The 17,845-nt window shown below is 38.4% G+C and overlaps 1 protein-coding gene across 1 annotated transcript in view; it reads right to left on the bottom strand.

Moving 5' to 3' along the window:
- LOC150081148 (vacuolar protein sorting-associated protein 26B-like) overlaps window positions 1-17,845 on the bottom strand; it is a 202,775-nt gene that overhangs the window by 104,764 nt on the left and 80,166 nt on the right. The window lies entirely within an intron of this gene.

The raw sequence follows: 17,845 nt of genomic DNA, 5'->3' as shown, positions 1-17,845 counted from the left end.
TGCTTATTCCACTAAGTCTTCACACAATGGACTTGCAACCAAGCCACTCCAAGTGCTGTTATAAAATCTACTAATGAATACATCTAATAAATATATATATATATATATATACAGTATGGGACCATTTATCTGGGTACCCAGTATCCAGAAGTTCCGGAAACCAATAAAGTGAAATATTTAAAAAACTTATATTATTGGTATTTTTAATAACTTTTATATTAACTTATTCACGTATACATATACTGTACAGCCACTCCCCGATTAACGTAAGGGTTGCATTCTGCAGAACACTATGCAAGTTGAATTTTATGTAAGTCAGAATTTCCCTAAATAAGCATTTAAGCAAATTCCGCACTCACAACTATGCATGATGAATTTGATAGAAGCAAAAAATAAATTTTTGACGAACGTGTAAATAAAATTATTCAATTTTTTTATCTCATGTGCAGGAAAAATTACAAAAGTTTACAAAATTACAAATATTTCAAAATTATAAAAAGACAGAGGAGACAGGCATAATTGTCAGCTGGTTTTACCTTTCGAGCATCGTTGCCAGAATTGATTCTCCAGCTGATAAGTACACCAATAAGGAAGTTGAGGGCTGCAGATTTAGAAGGGCTTTTTCCCAACACATCACAAAATTTCTCTACAGCTGCAGAATTGGCACTGGTGACTTCACCGCATACTTTAATGTTTTGGAAACCAGCTTGATGCCTGAACCTATTAAACCACCTGTTGCTTGCCATGAACTTGGCTTGGGGTTTGCCATAGTTATTCGTTAACCCCAGGGGATCACATCTGGTGAGTATGGGCTTGGCACACCCAGGGTCCTGAGCTGGATATCATCATTCTTCTCTTCCTTGGTGATTCCCATCTACTTCTTACTCTTGTTTGTTTGTTTTCTTTCTTTCTTTCTCTCTCTCTCTCTCTCTCTCTGAGGGTAACTCAAATGGTTTTTTTTTTTGGCTGGTGCAGCAAAAGCCTCAGCCTTCTTTGCACCACATGACTAATGATAATAATAAATACTTCTAGCTTGAATGGCTGTTAGATTCAGGGGCACTACCTTCTGAACCTGATTTTCCATCCATATTATTAATAGCTTTTCCATCTTCGATATAGCACCTGAATCTTTGTGATCACTGTTGGGGCGGACTGGCCCTGGTGTGAAATACATTGATCTTTTAACATGTTTTTTTATATGCGCACTGTCCCTTAAAATAGTATTCACTGCTGAAGTAGTTGCTGCTATTTGGTTTTTAGAAGCATTAGCAACTAAGGCCATATTGCTCCGGGGAAATGTGGTGGTCATTCCCTGAACTTTCCGCATACTCCGTATTTGGTGGTCACGGGCTTGAACCCCGGTCTAATCAAGAAGCGTGTGCTACGCACTGCCGCTCCTGCCCACCTGGCTATGGAGGCACCATGTTGTTGAAGCAGTGAGACCAAATTCCGTGCAATAGATGACAGACTTTGTCCTGCTTCGTACTTCTTAATTAATAATAATTTCTAAATCAATTTTGTTTCGTTTCCTTTCCTAGCACTGCTAGCACTTGCATTTTCCATTGGTTGCTTTCCCTTCATCATTGTAACATGTAAATAGGAATGAAGAGAAGATTCTATAATTTATTTATGTTGTTTATATGACTGAAGAACACATTTCATCATAATAACGTAAATTATGGTTGCTATTTGGTTTTTAGGAGCATTAGCAACTAAGGCCATAATGCTCCAGGGATATGGGGTAGCCATTCCCTGACCTTGCCGCATCCTCCGTATTTGGTGGTCATGGGTTCGAACCCCGGTCTAATCAAGAGGCGCATGCTACGCACTGCCGCTCCTGCCCACCTGGCTATAGAGGCGCACGTAAATTATGGTGAAATTCCAGTTATCAGTACTATAGCAAATGCAATAAGATAGAGTTTATTACCCGTTTATGATTAGATACACTAACAGAAAAGCCCAATAAACCGGAAAGTGCAAATTGTTTTTATTGTTTGATGGTAGTTACCTCCATTGAGTATTACAGCTCTGATTCATACTATCTAGGTAGTTACCTCCAGAAATGAATTTTAGAAAAATATCACATCACAAAGGCATTCAAAATTGATTCTTATAACAGAATATATTAGCATTAGTAGAGGCATATGATGCAGGAAAGCAAGCTTATGCAGCTTCATCCAAAAAACCCGCTCCCATTTCACCCCACCGTTTGTTTCAAATACCTGTCCAGCTCAGCCTTAAATTTATTTAGGCTATCAACTTCCACAACAAAGGATGGAAGTCTGTTCCACCAATCAATTACCCGCTGGCAAAAGGCAAACTTCCGCGCATCTATCCTACATCTGCCTTTCCTCAATTTCAATTTATGCCCTTTCAGGTGATTATTCTGAGCAAGAGGAAGAATCCCATCAGCACTGACCATGCTCAAACCATTCAAGGCTTTATACACCTTAATCAGATCACCTGGTGCCTAGTCTCCAGACATTGTAATTTGCAAAATTTAAGCCTTTCTTTGTAAGAGTAACCCTTTGTTCCTTCACTAATCTTGTTGCCCTTCTCTGTACTCGTTCCAACAGCTCTACATTCTTCTTAAAATGAGGCCTCCAGACCTGTATACAGTACTCAAGGTGTGGCCTGACCATTGCCTTATACAAGGGAATAATCACCTCCTTATCCCTGCTGGAAAAATTCCTGTATATCATTGACAAGACACTATGAGCTACTCTTGCAGCCCATCTGCACAGCTCAGTAAACTTCATATCTGCCTGCACAATTACCCCCAGGTCCTTTTTGTTCAATACCACTGTCAGTGTAGTACCACAGAATTGATACGTCACTATGGGGTTACTGGTTCCCATATGTAGTACTTTACATTTGTCAATGTTAAACTTCATTTGCCACCTCTCAGCCCATCTGCTCAACTTTTCTAGATCCTTTTGCAGCAGCGTACTGTCATTAGTGTCCTTAACAACCCTGCCAATCTTCGTATCGTCTGTAAACTTGGACATTAAGCTTGATATACCATCATCAATATCATTTATAAATACAGAAAACAACAATGGACCCAACATTGAACCCTGAGGGACTGCACTAATAAGATTAGTCCACGATGAGCAGTGTCCATTGATTACCACTCTCTGTCTTCTCCCACTCAACCATCCCCTTTATCCATAGCAGCAATTTTCCTCCAATGCCACACTGCTCCAATTTGTTCACAGTCTTCCATACGCTACAGTATCAAAAGCCTTTCTAAGATCTAAATATATGATATCAAAGTTATTCCCTGCATCTAATTCCTTTGTGACCACATCATAGTATCCAATCAGATTGGTCAGGCAAGACTTTCCCTTAACAAAACCATACTGTGTCCGAGCTATAACTGAAGTCTTGTCTAGATGATCCTGCAGTGCCTTCTTTAACCAGTGCCTCCATTAATTTTCCTGGAACAGAAGTTAAACTAACAAGTCTATAATTATTTGTATCGCCCTTTGTTCCTCCTTTGTGAATTGGGGTCACATTTGCACATCAGTCCATGGGTACCTCCCCTGAATCCAAGGAAGCTCTCATAATTATGGCTAAGGGTTTGCTTACTTCCTTTGCTGCCTCCTTTAATATAACTGGATAGATCCCAACCACCCCGGGTTCCTTTTTTAAGTTTATCTTCAACAATTTCTCCTCCACTTTCCTTTCAGTCATTACAAAATCATCTATCTCACTGCCAGAGGTTAATTCAGCTCTGGCATTCCCCTCCCTGAATAACTCCTCATGGGTGAATGTAGATGCAAAATACTTATTTAGTTTGTTAGCCACCTGAGCAGGATCATCAACAGTTGAACCATCAATATCCAGTGGACCAATCTGATTCATCCCTTTCCTTCTAGAGTTTACACAGGTAAAGTATGTCTTTGTGTTTTTCTTTGCATCCTTTGTCAAAGATTTCTCATAATCTGCCTTTGCCTGCCACCTGCCTAATCTCCTTTGTGACTTGGTTACAGACCAGCTTATAGCTATCATGGGCTTCCATGTCACCCATATATGTATCCCATACATTTTTCTTCTCTGCCATATGTCTCATTAGTTCATCTGACATCCATTTAGGCCTAAACCCTGAACAATATTTCTTAGTTGGTATGTAAAGCCTAGTAGCTTCCAAGATAAATTCTTTGAATGCTTCCCATTTTGAATTTGCTGTTGGTAACATCATCAGTTGGTCCCACTGTATAGAATTTAAATACTGCCTCAAACCACCGTAGTTGCCTTTACGAAAGCAAAAACCCTTCCCTTCACCCCTGATGGTAGTTACCTCTTGGAGTAAATCCCACTTCAGCACACTGTGATTACTGCCACCTAGTGGTTCCTTTACCTGCAGATTCTTAATGCATGAAGTATCACTACTGATAATCAGATCAAGAGTATTACTCCCTCTAGTTGCCTCCCGAACATGCTGATGTAGAAAACAATCATCCAATAAATCCAGAAAAGTCTTGCTAGTGTGTGAGTGATCAACCCACAAATTCCAGTCAATATCAGGGAAATTAAAATCCCCCCATTATAAGACTCTCTGATTTACTGGCCCACAATGTTGTTATGTTTGTTGTTTGTAGTAGTAGTGGCATGTGATGCAAGAAAGCAAGTGCATGAGCTTATGCAGCATCGTACAAAAAAAAAAAAAAAATCACACCATTTCCTCCAAATGCCTGTCCAGTTCCTCCTTAAATTTATTTAACCTATCAACTTCCACAACAGCATATGGAAGTTTGTTCCAGCAATTAACCACCCACTGGCTAAAGGCAAATTTCCGCACATCTATTCTACATCTGTCTTTTCTTAATTTGAATTTATGCCCCCTTAGGTTCGTAATCTGAACAATTTTTTTTTTTTTTTTTTTTGTAGTTGTTGACGCATCGGCTTCTGTGGCCATAGTGCACCTCCCAAGGATTTTGCAGTACTCTGATCCAAGCCCGAGGTGGGATTCGAACTCACGACCTTTGGGTTGCTAGGTAGGCACTTTACCCACCCGGCTAGTCTGGTCGACTCTGAACAAGTGGAAGGATTCCATCAGAATTCAGTGTCCTCAACCCATTCAAGTCCTTTTACACCTCAATCAGATCACAGCGCAGGTGCCTAGTCTCCAGCCTCTGCAATTTGTAGAACTTTGTTATTTGGTTTTTAGGAGCATTAGCAACTAAGGCCATATTGCTCCGGGGATATGCGGTGGTCATTCCCTGACCGTTCCGTATCCTCTGTATTTGGTGGTCATGGACTCGAATTCCAGTCTAATCAAGAAGCATGTGCTACACACTGCTGCTACTGCCCACCTGGCTACGGAGGTGCCACTGGCCCACTCTATTTATCTGTACAGTTTATTATATTCATCAGCGTCATTAGGCCTATAACCCACTCCTACTCTCAATTTTGATCTCCCAATGCTATGATATGATAACGATGAAAGTGTAGTGCAATTTACATTATAAAAATGACCTTTTAGAGAGATAAATAGCTTAGTTATATAGCTAAAATTTCAACTTCTGAAATCTTGGAACGAATTACCAAAAAAAAAAAAAATAATAATGTGTTATTGGGTTCACATTATGATATTTTCAGAATCCCTCCATTTATTCCTAAGGGATGCAAAATATGTTCCAACGATTTTTTTAAGCTTGCACTGGCTGGAAAAAACTTATGTAAAATCGAATTTCCGTAAGTCGGGGAGTGGCTGTATATACAGAGCCATAGTGAGGGCAAGGCAACCAGGGCACAACCTTGTAAGAGGGTGCTAAATGTAAATTTTACTATACACTATTTTATAGATAACTGAAAGAAAATTTGTTGCCTGTGAAGTTGAGTCTGAGAATTTGGAATTGCTTCCCATTTAATATGAACTAAAAATATTCATTTGCTATTAGGAAACAACCGACTGACTATGTATGCACCAGCAGTATCAAACATGATTGAAAGAAAAAGAAACTGCTGTAAAAGTCCTAAGAATTTTAATATAAAAGTTATTTTTAAAAAAATACTAAAACTATATAAATATTAATACTAATACTAAAAAGTTACTAAAACCTCTGGACAAAGGCGCATCAGTCAAGTTTTTGTGTGATGAGTATGGTACTTGGTTCATCTACAGTCTATGATTTGATGAAACAAAGAAAAACTGTTAAAAATTTTATGGTAATAGTGATCTACCTGAGTTAATGGAACTCAGGAAGACAATACACTAGACAAAGAATGTAGAAATAGACAGTTTTAATGGAATGTATCCGACAGCACCGAAGCAAAAAATACCCTCTCAATCGTTTTATTATTATGGCCCAGGCAAAACTTTTCCATGAGCATTTAGGCATAACAATACCCTGTGATTATACATCAGGCTGGTATGCAAAATTTAAGAAACGTAATGGCCTTTGTATATCGGCAGTGTGTGGTGAAAAAGCATCAGCTGATTATGATGCTGCAGAGGCATATTTGGGTGCGTTTGCAAAATTAATTGATGATAAGTTTACTGTAGAACAGGTGTATAATGCTGACAAGATGTCTTTATATTGGAGGTATACTCCTAGAAAAATTGTTGTTGCACCAAAGGAATCAGCACCCAGTGGGTTTAAAGACTCAAAAGAAAGGGTAACAGTTTTAGGTTTTGCAAATGCTGCAGGGTCACATAAAATGAAAATGCTTGTTATTGGTAAAACCAATAATCCAAGAGCTTTCAAAGGAGTAAGTGTCTTTCCAATTATTTACAAGGCAAACAAATGAGACCATGGATTACCAAAAAAAAAAAAAAAAAAATCTTTCTTGATTGGTTTGAAAACCATTTTGTACTAGAGGCTAAAGCACATTGTATGTCTGCAGGGCTTCCCAGTGACAGCGAGATAATGTTAATTCTTGACAATTGTGCGGCACATCCTGACACAGTTTCTTATCAAAGATAATGTGTTTGCCATATATCTGCCACCTGTCTGTGCGTCCTTGATCCAGCCAATGGATCAAGGGATACTGAGGTCATTCAAGGAAATCTATAAGAATGAATTTATGCATAGAATGTTCACAGAATGCAACAAGGGTGTTGGAATAAAGACATTTCAAAAAGATTTTAATATCAAGGATGCAATCTGGATTGCTGCAAAAGCATGGGACAGGGTTGATGAAGACACTTTAAAACACTTTTGGCATAATTTATGGAAAGAATCTGTCTTTGATGATGATCATGAACAAGAACATGATTTCACTGGACTTAGGGCATCAAGAGAGAAGAAAACTGTCGATGGCTTGATGAATTTTGTTAAAGGTTTCATGTCCTGAAGCCCACATGTCGGATTATAATGCAGTGGAAGAGTGCCTCCATATTGATGATGATGCTGTTGCTCCAGTTACCCTCAGACTAACAGACGGTGAACTCTGTGATATGGTAATGAATGAAAATGAAGATAACGAGAGTGATGATGAAGATATCATTCGAGAGGCCTGAGGAGTTTTAGGGGGCACTGCCCTAGAGATGGGAACGATAATTCATGGTAGGGCAAATTGCAATTTGTACAGAGTGAGCAGCTGTCTGGAAGAAAAGTAATGCTCAGAGCAAAAGAGAAACCCCAGTTTTTTAGATGCAGAGGAAAAAATATTTGTGATGTGCTTATGCTAAGATAGATCAGAAGCCAGAGTAATTGCTAAGAGAGAGATATGTGATCTTGTCTAGAAATCTGAGTGTCATTGAAGACAAGCATAGAAGCAGAAGAAACCTTTTTGTGAGATATAAGGCAGGAGTGAGTTTTAGAAGGTTGGTTCGTGGTTTGTTTGAATTTTTTTTGGTTGTTGGTATTGGGCTTAATGACACAGGGGAAATTTTTTTTTGTGTAAAAGCAACTTTGGCTATATTGTGCCTAACTATTAGTGTTATGTGACCATATTTCTTAATTATGATTTATATAATAGGACTGAAATGTCCTACTAATTTTAAATAAGTAAATATATTTTGAATTTTGGAGTTATCACCCATGATTTGTGATAAAGTCAGGGAATCCTGAATATTCACAGGGAGATGGAAGGCAGTTTGTCGTGCCACGTGGTAATGTGGACATTACATAAGGAAATGTTTCACAGCGAGTTGACAAGAGCAGTGGAGTTATTCTAGAGGATTTTCTTTTATCATTAAGTATAAGTGTGTGAGATGAGTATGTCCAATGCACAATCATGTTAGAATGACTTCTTTGTGCAGATTCTTAGGGAGACTCGAATTTCATGATGGAAGTTCCTGTTTTATTTGAAAAAGTTTATTTAGTTGATTTTACTAGATTTATGACCACTGAGTATTGATTGTCTGTCTGATGATAAGTCTGTAATCGGAATGTGGAACTTTATAAAATATTAGGTTTATATTTGTAGGATTCTTTGCTGTTCAATCAGCACTTTCATTTCCGTCAATGCCAGCATGTCCTGGGATCCAACAGAAATTTACTTACCTTCTTTTGCTTTTGAGCTTAGCAAAATAAGATTGTATCTGGAGAAGGATGGGATATCTGCTTTTGCAGGAGAGCATGTATGGACGGTGGATTTTTGGCTGCTGTAAAAGGGATAAGTATTTTTTAAATTTTTAACGTATTCTTCGTTATTTAAGTTGGTACATTGTGTTTTACAGAGATATTAAATAGGTTTAGTAGTGTTCGTTAGCTTCTTATTTTGAATTTAACCAGTGATTTTTGGAGTTACGACTTCCGGTGTTGGCGCCAATATTGTCGAACTAGCTGCCATATTGTAGTCGATAAGAAATAGCTTAAAGTACAGTAAACCCCCGCTATTCACAGTCGCTGATTTAACAAAAATGAAATCTAAAAAAATGTGAATTTTAAAGCGCCGTGAACATTTTCCGCAATAAAAAAACATGGGTGTGGCTAAAATTATCTTTCCTGGTCAAAAGAGCACTCAGTGGGTGGGTGGGGGGTGATAAAATCGTGAGCTTGAATGTTTCTCGCTAATCCTTGTTCAGTATGTGTTATGCGCTTGTCATGGAAGGTTTCGTCGTTTGCTTTTAATTTATATTCTTATAAATTGAATAAATTTATCAATTTATAAATTGATATGCTTACAAAAGTGATAAATCTACCGTTTTGCAGTGTAAAACAGACTTTTTCCGAGTGTGTTAACGGAAGAAAGTGACTTTATTGTGGACAAGTTCTTTCTAACCAGTACAAAAATATGGCTACGAATAACAAGGGAAATGTGAAAAGATCAAAGGTGATGACATTAGCGAATAAAATTGAGTTATTAGACAAAATTTCTAATGGTGAAAGTGTCTCCTCAGTGGCAAAACATTATAAAATCAATGAGTCAACGGTACGATCAATCAAAAAATCGGAAGAAAAAATCCGCTGTAGTGTCCGTGAAAACACGCTAATTGCTTCAAAAATTTACTCTGTAATTCGTGATGTTAAATTAGAAAAAATGGAAAAAGCTTTAAATCTGTGGATAGAAGACAGAACTCAAAATAAAATTCCCTTAAGTTCACTCATCATTCGTGAAAAGGCAAAACTCTTTTATCAACACTTTAGCAAAACTGGTGATCGCACTGGCGGGATAAGTTTTTTAGCTAGCAAAGGCGCTGGTTTGAAAGATTTGTTTGAAATTTCTAATAAATATTACATTTAATATTAAATTGTTTTTTATTTTAATTTCAATGCCTTATGCTTGCTTTCTAATGGTTATATTATGAAGGTACATATAATACATAAATAGACAAAATTTTGGACTAGTTTTACTTATATATTTCATACTTTGGAATGGAACCCCTTTATTACTATGGGTTCAGGGAATGACCACCACATATCCCGGAGCAATATGGCCTTAGTTGCTAATGCTCCTAAAAACCAAATAACAAATAAGGTAATTTTTCTTCACGATTTTAATGTTAGTGACTCACTAGGGCTCATATTCTAATTATTCTTAATCATATTCAGCTGATCGAGATGCAAAGGCTTTTGCCATTATTAATAACCTTTATTACTATGGCATTTCTCAGGAACGTAACCCCCGCGAATAGCGGGGATTTACTGTATATATATCTTGAACTGATAGCGAAGGTATAAAGTAAAATTAGATAGCGTAATACGAAGCACTGTATTGGGAACCTGTTAGCTTATTATAGTATTATCAATTAATCAAAAATATTATTAGCATTAGCATTAGTAGAGGCATTTGATGCAAGAAAGCAAGCTTATGCAGCATCAGCCAAAAAAAAAAAAAAAAAAAACCCACTTCCACTTCACCCCTCTGTTCGTTCAAAATACCTGTCCAGCTGAGCCTTAAACTTATTTAGGCTATCAACCTCCACCACAAGGGATGGAAGTCTGTTCCACCAACCAACCACGCGCTGGCAAAAGGCAAATTTCTGCACGTCTATCCTACATCTGTCTTTCCTCAATTTGAATTTATGCCCTCTCAGGTGATTTTTCTGAGCTAGAGGAAGAATCCCATCAGCATTGAGCATGCTTAAACCATTCAACGCTTTATGCACCTCTATCAGATCACCTCACTGGTGCCTAGTCTCCAGACACTGTAATTTGCAAAACTTAAGCCTTTCTTCGTAAGAGCACCCCTTTGTTCCATTCACTAATCTTGTTGCCCTTCTCTGTACTCGTTCCAGCAGCTCTACATCCTTCTTGAAATGAGGCCTCCAGACCTGTATACAGTACTCTAGGTGTGGCCTGACCATTGCCTTATACAATGGAATAATCACCTCCTTATCCCTGCTGGAAAAATTCCTGTATATCATTGACAATACTCCATGAGCTACTCTTGCAGCCCATCTGCACTGCTCAGAGAACTTCATATCTGCCTGCACAACCACCCCCAAGTCCCTTTCATTCTCTACCACTGTCAGTGTAGTACCACAGAGTTGATACGTTGCTCTGGGGTTGCTGTTTCCCATGTGTAGTACTTTACATTTGTCAATGTTAAACTTCATTTGCCACCTTTCAGCCCATCTGCTCAACCTTTCCAGATCCTGTTGCAGCAGCATAGTATCAGTAGTGTCCTTGACAACCCTGCCAACCTTTGTATCATCTGCAAACTTGGACATTAAGCTTGATATACCATCATCAATATCATTCATAAATACAGAAAACAATAATGGACCCAACACTGAGCCCTGAGGGACTCCACTAATAACATTAGTCCACGATGAGCAGTGTCCATTGATTACCACTCTCTGTCTTCTCCCCCTCAACCATCCCTTTATCCATAGCAGCAATTTGCCTCCAATGTCACACTGCTCCAATTTGTGTAGCAGTCTTCCATGTGCAACAGTATCAAAAGCCTTTCTAAGATCCAAGTATATAATATCAAAGCTATTCCCTGCATCCAGTTCTTTTGTGACTGCATCATAGTACCCAATCAAATTCGTCAGGCAAGACTTCCCCTTAACAAAACCATGCTGTGTCCGAGCTATAACCGAAGTCTTGTCTAAATGATCCTGCAGTGCTTCTTTAACCAGTGCCTCCATTAATTTTCCTGGAACAGAAGTTAAGCTCACAGGTCTATAATTACTTGTGTCAGCCTTTGATCCTCCTTTGTGAATTGGGGTCACATTTGCACATTTCCAGTCTATGGATACCTCCCCCGAGTCCAAGGAAGCTCTCATAATTATGGCTAAGGGTTTGCTTACTTCCTTTGCTGCCTCCTTTAATATAACTGGATAGATCCCATCCACCCCGGGTGCCTTTCTTGTGTTTATCTTCAACAGTTTCTCCTCCACTTTACTCCAAGTTATTTCAAGATTCTGTAGCTTACTGCTAGAGTTGAATACATCTCTGGCATTCCCCTTGCTGAATAACTCCTCATGTGTGAATGTTGATGCAAAATATTCATTTAGTTTGTTAGCTACCTGAGCAGGGTCATCAACAGTTGACCCATCAATATCAAGTGGACCAATCTGATTCATCCCCTTCCTTCTAGAGTTTACATAAGTAAAGAACTCTTTGCTGTTTTTCTTTGCATCCCTTGCCAAAGATTTCTCGTAATCTGCCTTCGCCTGCCTAACCTCCTTTGTAACTTGGTTGCATATCAACTTGTATCTATCATAGGCTTCTGTGTCATGTGTTAATTTGTAAGTATCCCATGCATTTTTCTTCTCTGCCATATGCCTCATTAGTTCATCTGACATCCATTTTGGCCTAAACCTTGAACAATATTTCTTAGTTGGTATGTAAAGCCTAATAGCTTCCAAGATAAGTTCTTTGAATGCTTCCCATTTTGAATTTGCTGTTGGTAACATCATCAGTTGGTCCCACTGTATAGAATTTAAATACTGTCTCAGTCCATCGTAGTCGCCTTTACGGAAGCAATAACCCTTCCCTTTACCCCTAATGGTAGTTACCTCTTTGAGTAAATCCCACTTCAGCACACTGTGATCACTGCCACCTAGTGGTTCATTTATCTGCAGATTCTTAATGCATGAAGAATCACTGCTGATAATCAAATCAAGAGTATTACTCCCTCTAGTTGCCTCCCGAACATGCTGATGTTGAAAACAATCATCCAATAAATCCACAAAAGCCCTGCTAGTGTGTGAGTAACCAGCCCCCAAATTCCAGTCAATATCTGGGAAATTAAAATCTCCCATTATAAGACTCTCTAATTTACTGGCCCACTCTATTTCCCTGTACAGTTTATTATTATACTCAACAGTCATTAGGCCTATAGCACACTCCTACTCTCAATTTTGATCTCCCAATGCTTATGTCACACCAAACTGACTCAACACTGCACTGTTCAGCGATGTTGACTGGCTTCACTTCCTTGGTTTTTATATGTTTCTTAACTAATAGCATAACCCCTCCCCCTTCCTATCCTGTCTATCCTTTCTGTAGACGTTGTACTCCCCAAATTGCAGTTCTGCATCCCTTATATCTGTGTGACACCACGTCTCTGATATCCCAACAATATCTGCCTTTGATGTTTTGAGCAATACCTCAAATTCATCAAATTTATTTACTAAACTCCTAGCATTGGTGTACACGCAAGTATACCTGCACCTGTTTCTATTCTTAGCTACCCTAACACAACCCATGTGTTTACTTGTACCGCAATGGCTCCCAGCAGTCTCTGAAATACCATGCATCTTGTTTTTCAGGCTTCTGCTCATTCTAATAGAAGCAGTGCAAGAATCTCTTTCACCTCTGCCAGTGGCTACTGTCAATCTACTGGTCTTTGTCTCCCCCCAAGCTAGCAGTTTTCCGACCCACCTAACACTGCCTCGATAGCATCAGCAAATATTCTTGCACCCTTTCTATTTAAATGTATCCCATCCCTGTAGAAGCAATCTCTCCTGTTAACAAGTACAGTCCAGGCTGAAAAAAATTCTACCCCTTGAGCCTTGCACAATCTTTCCAGGGCCGAAGGATGGAATTACATTATGGTCGTATTCTATATATTGCCACAGCAAATGGTACTAGTCCATAAACACAGTACACAAATATTAATTAAAAACAGTGTAATACAAATTTAACAGACTTATTAATTCTACCTCGCAAGCACACACATGCACACGCAAATTAATAAATTGTTATAGAATTATATATTTTAATATATTTTTTTTTATTATTTTGAATTATAATTATGAGTGTCTGTTATATACAGATATATACAGTTATACCCAGTTATTTATTAACAAATAACAGTACAAAACCAGTAGCTTTCGGAACGCGTGTCCCTTTATCAACTGATAAGTTAACATAAAAATTTGAATACATTACAAGCAAATGTGGCACGTTAATCATGCGTCATAGTTGTAACACGGACGTGTGCTGCTTTACGCCAGTGATCATCCATCAATAAAACGGTTGTTTCTAGGATGGGATGTAGACGCATGCCTTCCTAGAAACAACCGTTTTATTGATGGATGATCACTGGCGTAAAGCAGCACACGTCCGTGCTACAACAATGACGCATGATTAACGTGCCACATTTGCTTGTAATGTATTCAAATTTTTATGTTAACTTATCAGTTGATAAAGGGATACGCGTTCCGAAAGCTACTGGTTTTGTACTGTTATTTGTACTTTATTTGTTAATAAATAACTGGGTATAACTGTATATATCTGTATTTGAACTATGGACCCCAGTACTCCAGGCCCATTCGTTACTAGTGTCTGTTATACATTTTTAACATTCCTGTCTGAATGTAGTTTTTCTGTTTTACCCCATATTGATTGTTAAATATAAACCTTTGAAATCAAAGTCCATGTTTAAATAAATGTGCGACAACCAGCGAGCTTAAATAAAAATTCTTTTAAGCAAGCATGGGGATTAGTACAACCAGCACTAACCAATTCCGATACATTTTTGCGGACACCACTGTCTACGCATGACTTGGTGGAGAGGGGGGGGAGTGAATCACTTTTTACATTACTGGATTAATTTTGGATAATTATCAGTGATTTTTAGGTATAGAAATCAGCAGAAATCATTGTATGTATCAATAAAAATCATACAATGTATGATTTCTATCAATACATACAATATGTATTTTTCAAAATAATGAAGTTTCATTTAATGTTAAACTGTAGATGGAAAACCTAGATTAATTAGGAAGTAGGATATATGAAACCGATGGGTGTTAGAATCAGTCTTTTTTTAGGCCATGATTTAAAAATATAATGCATATGCAATTTTTATGTACCATACAGGCTGCTGTTGTTGTTGTTGTTATTTGGTTTTTAGGAGCATTAGCAACTAAGGCCATATTGCTCCAGGATATGCGGTGGTAATTTCCTGACCTTTCCGCATCCTCCGATTTGGTGGTGATAGGCTCGAACCCTGGTCTAATCAAGAAGCGTGTGCTACGCACTGCTGCTCCTTCCCACCTGGCTAAGGAGGCACCTCCGTACAGGCTGCAATGTGTTGTACAAAGCAAAACGGTAAGAAACCTTTTTAAAAAAAAAGATATTTATTTATAAAAAATCAATGATAATAAAAAAAAAAAAAAATCACATGGAATGTGATTTTTTTAGAAACAATAAGTATAAATCTAAAAACTGAAGTAATAAAAAGTTAATTTCTTCGCTGTCATACTGATTAAATTTTTGCTCTTTTTTTTTTCCTTCAAGATTTGAAAACAATAAGGAACTGATGGCTAAGTTTTCTGAGCAGTGCAGACGGGCTGCAAGAGTAGCTCATGGTGTATTGCGATGATATATAGGAATTTTTCTAGCAGGGATAAGGAGGTGATTATTCCCTTGTATAAGGCAATGGTCAGGCCACACCTAGAGTACTGTATACAGGTCTGGAGGCCTCATTTCAAGAAGGATGTAGAGCTGCTGGAACGAGTACAGAGAAGGGCAACAAGATTAGTGAATGGAACAAAGGGGTGCTCTTACGAAGAAAGGCTTAAGTTTTGCAAATTACAGTGTCTGGAGACTAGGCACCAGCGAGGTGATCTGATAGAGGTGTATAAAGCGTTGAATGGTTTAAGCATGCTCAATGCTGATGGGATTCTTCCTCTAGCTCAGAAAAATCACCTGAGAGGGCATAAATTCAAATTGAGGAAAGACAGATGTAGGATAGACGTGCGAAAATTTGCCTTTAGCCAGCGGGTGGTTGGTTGGTGGAACAGACTCCCATCCCTTGTGGTGGAGGTTGATAGCCTAAAGGCTCAGCTGGACAGGTATTTTGAACGAACAGAGGGGTGAAGTGGAAGTGGGGTTTTTTTTTTTTTTGGCTGATGCTGCATAAGCTTGCTTTCTTGCATCGAATGCCTCTACTAATGCTAATGCTAATACCCAATCCCCGTACATTACAGTAGACAAAATTCTGAATATCGTAATTTATGTAACGAACTGGATGGTTATAAAGGGCAATTTTTAAATATATCAGAACGAATCAAAAAACATTGTTTCAAATTTGAATAATAAATGGTATTAATATTTTTTTTTCTTGCTAAAATTTTTCCATGGTATTCTTTTTTATATACAGCGCATACCCAGTTAGTTGACACTTTTGTTCCATATTGCGCATTTTACATAAATGCACAATTTTTATTTCTAAACCTGTAATCCAGAAGTTTTATTTTTTTTATGTAAATTTATGTAAAACTTCTGGATTACAGGTTTTGGTTACGTCACCACGAATTCTTGCGTTTTACAGCAACAGTGGTACTAATAATTGCCTAAAGGCCAGAGGTGTGAGCAACATATACCCAGTTGAGTGATATCTGTGCTTCCTGGGAATCAGCAAGCTTAATTTGTTGAGGTAAGCTGGGGGATTAACACAAGAAGCAATGCCGCTGTCCACACGCTGTTATTGTATGCACTCTCATTGACTTACATTGTTCATTTAGGCTACCTGTAGCTGCTGGTCCCAAGTAAGCAATGCCACCTGCATTCTATGTGAGAGCACCCAAATATGGTAGGTTTGGTCTTGGCACTAGAAATGAGCGGGATGAAAGTTTAATTGAATTTTGTCATGTGAACAGTCTTGTCATATGCAACACCTGCTTTCAGCAGCACACGAGAAGGCTCTACACATGGAAATCTCCTGATCATAAAACAAGGAATCAGATTGATTATATCCTTATGCAGCAAAGGTAGCTTTCCAGTGTAATCACAGCAAAAACACTTCCTAGAGCAGATTGTGGCAGTGATCATCAGCTACTCCACATCATTCTCAAGTTGAAGCTGAAAAAGATCATGAATAAGGTTTTCCCTAGATGATTGGACATAGAAAATATTCCAAACGATTATATTATTGGCACTAATATAGTGCCAATATATTATTAGGCACTAATAATATATTGGCACTAATATAATATATATAGTTGGCACTAATGATATTAAAAGTAGGAGACCGGCGGAATTACTTAGCAAGTACAGGTCACTGTTGAAAAAAAGCCGTGAATTAGGGTTGAATTTGAAAGTGTCTGCAATTCTGCCCAGACACGATAGGAGGGAGTATATGATGAGAGCCTTGTCGATCAATTCGGCCCTGGAGGGATTGTGCAAGGCTCAAGGGGTAGAATTTTTTTCAGCCTGGACTGTACTTGTTAACAGGAGAGATTGCTTCTACAGGGATGGGATACACTTAAATAGAAAGGGTGCAAGAATTTTTGCTGATGCTGTCGAGGCAGTGTTAGGTGGGTCGGAAAACTGCTAGTTGGGGGGGATACAAGGACTAATAGATTAACAGTAGCCACTGGCAGAGGTGGAAGTGATTCTTGCACTGCTTCTATTGAAATGAGCAGAAGCCTGAAAAACAAGATTCAGGATATTTCAGAGACTGCTGGGAGTCATTGCGGTACAAGTAAACACATGGGTTGTGTTAGGGTAGCTAAGAATAGAAACAGGTGCATGTATACCTGCGTGTACACCAATGCTAGGAGTTTGGTAAATAAATTTGATGAATTTGAGGTATTGCTCAAAACATCAAAGGCAGATATTGTTGGGATATCGGAGACGTGGTGTCACACAGATATAAATAATGCGGAACTGGAATTTGGGGAATACAATGTGTATAGAAAGGATAGACAGGACAGGAGGGGAGGAGGGGTTATGCTATTAGTTAAGAAACACATAAAGTCCAAGGAAGTGAAGCCAGTCGACATCGATGGACAGGGCAGTGTCGAGTCAGTTTGGTGTGACATAAGCATAGGGAAATCAAAATTGAGAGTAGGAGTGTGCTATAGGCCTAATGACTCTGATGAGTATAATAAGATATTGTACAGGGAAATAGAGTGGGCCAGTAAATCAGAGAGTCTTATAATGGGGGATTTTAATTTCCCAGATATTGACTGGAATTTGTGGGTTGGTCACTCGCACACTAGCAAGGCTTTTGTGGATTTATTGGATGATTGTTTTCTACATCA

This window comes from Mastigoproctus giganteus, chromosome 9 (assembly GCF_048544385.1).
Source record: "Mastigoproctus giganteus isolate SK-2022 chromosome 9, ASM4854438v1, whole genome shotgun sequence".
Lineage (NCBI taxonomy): Eukaryota > Metazoa > Arthropoda > Arachnida > Uropygi > Thelyphonidae > Mastigoproctus > Mastigoproctus giganteus.
The sequence above is the reverse complement of the archived record's forward strand: the minus strand, read 5'-3'. Positions and strand labels throughout refer to the sequence as shown.